This window comes from Sinocyclocheilus anshuiensis, unplaced genomic scaffold (assembly GCF_001515605.1).
Source record: "Sinocyclocheilus anshuiensis isolate Anshui unplaced genomic scaffold, SAMN03320099.WGS_v1.1 scaffold1727, whole genome shotgun sequence".
Lineage (NCBI taxonomy): Eukaryota > Metazoa > Chordata > Actinopteri > Cypriniformes > Cyprinidae > Sinocyclocheilus > Sinocyclocheilus anshuiensis.
In genome coordinates this window covers 48,760-53,028 of record NW_015552659.1, presented here as the reverse complement: position 1 = coordinate 53,028, position 4,269 = coordinate 48,760, and the positions used below count along the sequence as shown (strand labels likewise).

Sequence of the window (4,269 nt, the reverse complement as noted above, 5' to 3'; positions counted from 1 at the left end):
TTTGAGCGGTGACAGAGAACTTAGGAATGTGTAGATTACAACTATAACAGAAGACAATATTTACATCGTCACGGATAGATCTGAAACATGTGTACAAACGCCTAGTACTACTTTTATTTAAACAAAACATAACATAATGGTTTGTTCGAACTCCGTGAGAACATCTGTTTAATCAGATTGACATTGTGAGATAAAACATAACCAAATTAAAAAATGGATGAATAAAGGTTAATTATTATTTAAAATAGATGTGATATTAGCTAAACGCATTTTAAACCCCGTTTGAGACGGAAATTAGATACGATGATCAAAACGAACTATTGCTTCACATCATGACGGCGTAGACCACTAAGCCGATGTGGACCATGTAAGCATGCCATGCTTAAAATAAGTGAAAGTGTGAAAGTGACGTGACATGTGGCCAAGTATGGTGACCCATACTCGGGATTAGTGCTCTGCATTTACCCATCCAAAGTGCACACACACAGCAGTGAACACACACACACACCGTGGACACACACCCGGAGCAGTGGGCAGCCATTTATGCTGATACTGTTTGAATGACAGCTTGGTAAATCTGTTGGCGATCAAATATTCAATATCACTACTCATCATAACTACTAGGTACATTATCAGCGCAGCGGGAGACGTTCAAACTAATATCACGTAATTTACGTCTCTGTGATGATTGGTTGATATCAGAAGGGAGGCTAGCCTCCCTTTGCGAGGTTTCTTTTCTCAACACTCCTCAGCGCTGAAAGTGAACACTCGATGCTGATTGGCTCATTTTTTTTACCAACGGAGGCACGAGAGCTCAGCGCTCCCCCGGCCTCCCCCTCCCCTTCTCTATCACCTAGCGGTTGCAATTACATCAGCAGATTCGGCACATTCGCGATAGAAAAGCGGCGCTTTCACGTTATGGTATTACAACTGTGAAATTACAAACAAAAAATACACATTCTGAGACATGAACTGAAATGAATTGTGAATTTTATTAACATTAAATCGTCCTCCTCCCATTTTCACCTCAAAATTATGGGGAGGCTGTGCGAACGTGGGAACGCTCCATTAAAAAGTTCAAAAATATTCCTCAGGAATTCATTTATGGTTTTGTCATCTGCTGGACACGTTCAAACATCTGTTCAAACAACATTTTCAACTCAAAAGTCGATGTCGGAATTTCACGCGCACCGATTTTCACATATGGAAATTATTATTATGTCAGAGGTCACATATGGATATGATTATGAGGTCAAAGGACAAAGTCATCAATCAAAATGACGTTTGGTATCGGGTATTACTACTTCGGAATTTCTTCAATTGTTCCTGGATGTTCAGTTGTAGTTCATTTAGTTTCTCCTTATTGTATGCAGATTGGATTTCTTTCTCACACTCCAGGATAGAAGTTTTTACAGCAGAAAGTTCCTTCGAGGTATGTTCGACGATTAATAACATCAAATGGTTCAGAATTTCACACCAGCGTTGACAGAAGTCCGGATTTTCTTTGCCAATGGTAGGGGCTTGTTCAGTTCGAAGACCTCTGGGAATGCGTCCGCATCGATGATATTCACTCAGAGTTTTAGCGTGTCGTTCAAGGCGTATCTCTTTTTGGTGCAGTCGTGAAAGTCTTTCTTTTAAAGAATCAAATGATTCCATGCATCGGTCTTCACGATCATCTACATTGCTGGGATATAAAGTTCTTGCTTTATCTCCTGCATTAAAAGTGAAAGTTTTTGCTCTGGTGTCAGTGAGTTTGGCGACTGCTTCACACGACATGCTGCTGTCTGCAGGTGTAATTCCTATACTCCCATCTCAACACGCTCTCAACACGCTCGCCCAGCTGTTGTAGGAGCAAAGACCTGTTTCTTATATCAAACGTTGCTCAAGGTCTGCACTCTAAAAATCTCTTTATTGTAGCAGGAGATAAAAACAAATTACAAACGTTTCGGCTCGCTGCCTTCGTCAGTGTGACAAGATCCCAGTAACTCAATGATTATATCAAGACCAATAAAGACCAACAGGTGGCAGTAATTAGACTTCCAAGCTCACAGACTCCAGTGGCCTCATTTATAAAATGTTGCGTATAAACCGTCCCAAATTTGTTCTAAGATCATTTCTCAAAAGTGCGTAAGTGCGATTCAGAGAAAACGAACCTGCGCATAGAAACACGTGTGTATGCCTCTCTTCAGGATGTGACGTTTATAAATCACAAATGATCGTGAAATTGTGCGCAGCTTGACTGGTGTCAGATCTCCGCCCCCTAATTAATATCATTACCATATAAAAGAGCACACGCCAATATCCGACTTTCTATGCTTGAGAACGACGAGCACAAAGAAAATAAAAACTGTACTGAGTCTGAAACTGAGGTCCTGCTGGCGGAGCTAGAGGTTCCTGCGGGACACTTTATTTAATAATGTGTAATTATTCTGTGGACAAACAATGTGTGAGTGGTCATATTTTTTCTATTGACTATTATCAAAATTACTTCTTCCAGAAACAACAGAAATAAGAACAATAGTAATTATAAAATGATTAGGTTTCCAAAAGTAAGAATAAACTACGAATTCAAGTAAAATTTTCAGTCATCTTATAAAAAGTGAGGTGCCTGTGTAACGGGGTTGTCTCTGCGTTGTGTTGTGTAAAACTCAGGATGGATACCAATTCGCGCTTGAAGACAGACTTTTATTCTGTTGACAACATATTAAACAGCGGTGATCAGATTCGCAAATCACCCTCGTGCATGCTTTATAATAAGGTGAACAAACTTGATGTTACCACAAATATAATGTAGCATGAACACCAATCATACAGTATTCATTTAAACACACGTATTTATCAATATTAGTCTATAAGATGGTTATACAATTAGTACAATATACTTTTATCACAGAGCACTAACTCACCGCAGCCAGTCACCCTCTCGGCTGGCGCGAATCTAAATTACTAACATTTATATAAACAGTTATACAACAACACAATTGAGAAATATGTACCTGTTGACAACATATTAAACAGCGGTGATCAGATTCGCAAATCACCCTCGTGCATGCTCTATAATAAGGTGAACAAACTTGATGTTACCACAAATATAATGTAGCATGAACACAAATCATACAGTATTCATTTAAACACACGTATTTATCAATATTAGTCTATAAGATGGTTATACAATTAGTACAATATACTTTTATCACAGAGCACTAACTCACCGCAGCCAGTCACCCTCTCGGCTGGCGCGAATCTAAATGACCCTACCGGAACTAGTTCATTATCTGGGTGGAGCGTGCAGGTAGAGTGCAATTAAAGGGACCATACATGAAAATTAGTGTAGCAAGTGGAAACACCTTTTTGACCCTGTTACACCTGTAATAAAGTGCAATAATGTCTACTGTTGAGATCTTTACTGGCCTGAAGTGACCATGTTTTCCTCACTCGATGGAAAATAAAGTTTGCTGTTATTTCATAAAGAACAATAACAAATTATTATTTTTCTAACTAAACTGAAAACTCTCAGATTTCATTAAACGTATCTTCATTTCTGTTTTGGAATGACATGAGTGTGAGTAAATCACTATTTAGATTTTTTGGATGAACTGTCCCTTTAAAAAGACTCATAATTAAAATTGTTATGGAAAGTTCAACAAGTTCACAAATACAAACTTATAAGACTCCAGATTCTGCCAGGATCAAATTTTGTGTGTATGTGAGAGTATTAATCACTCTTGCAAAGACCTTTAAATATGAAACTGACTGATTGTTTCTGCTGTCGGATACTGGACACAGATTGCTACTCAACTTTTGAAGTACAGCTTTTCTCACTGGATCAGGCAAACTCGTTGGTAGTAGCAGTAGTGTACCGTCCTCCGAAAACAAACAAAGTCTTCCTAAATGAGTTTTCTGACTTCATAGGTGTGATAACTCCCAAATATGAGAGACTTTTAATTGTTGGTGATTTTAACATTCATGTATGCTGTGATTCCTCAGCACTAGCCAAAGACTTTGTGAATCTTATGGAAGTGATTTTGTTCAATGGGTAAATGAGCCAACTCATGTACATGGCCATATACTTGATCTGGTTTTAGCTCATGGTTTCCCTATCTCAGATGTTCAAATTGGTGATCTTAGTTTCTCAGATCATAGACCAGTTGTATTTAGTGTTGATCTTTCATGTCATATCACTACACCTGTTAGACCTGTAAAATGGTCACGTGTAGGTTTATCCTGTCCGGCCTCTGCTGAAGCCTTTTCTGCTGCATTTTTTGAAGC

The 4,269-nt window shown here is 38.6% G+C and overlaps 1 long non-coding RNA gene across 1 annotated transcript; it reads right to left on the bottom strand.

Moving 5' to 3' along the window:
• Positions 1–2,996: 2,996 nt before the first annotated feature.
• Positions 2,997–3,359, bottom strand: LOC107667288 (uncharacterized). Its single transcript, XR_001631773.1, has 2 exons — positions 3,213–3,359; positions 2,997–3,054 (listed from the first exon to the last, which is right to left on the bottom strand). It is a non-coding gene; the product is annotated as an uncharacterized LOC107667288 (long non-coding RNA).
• Positions 3,360–4,269: the final 910 nt, after the last annotated feature.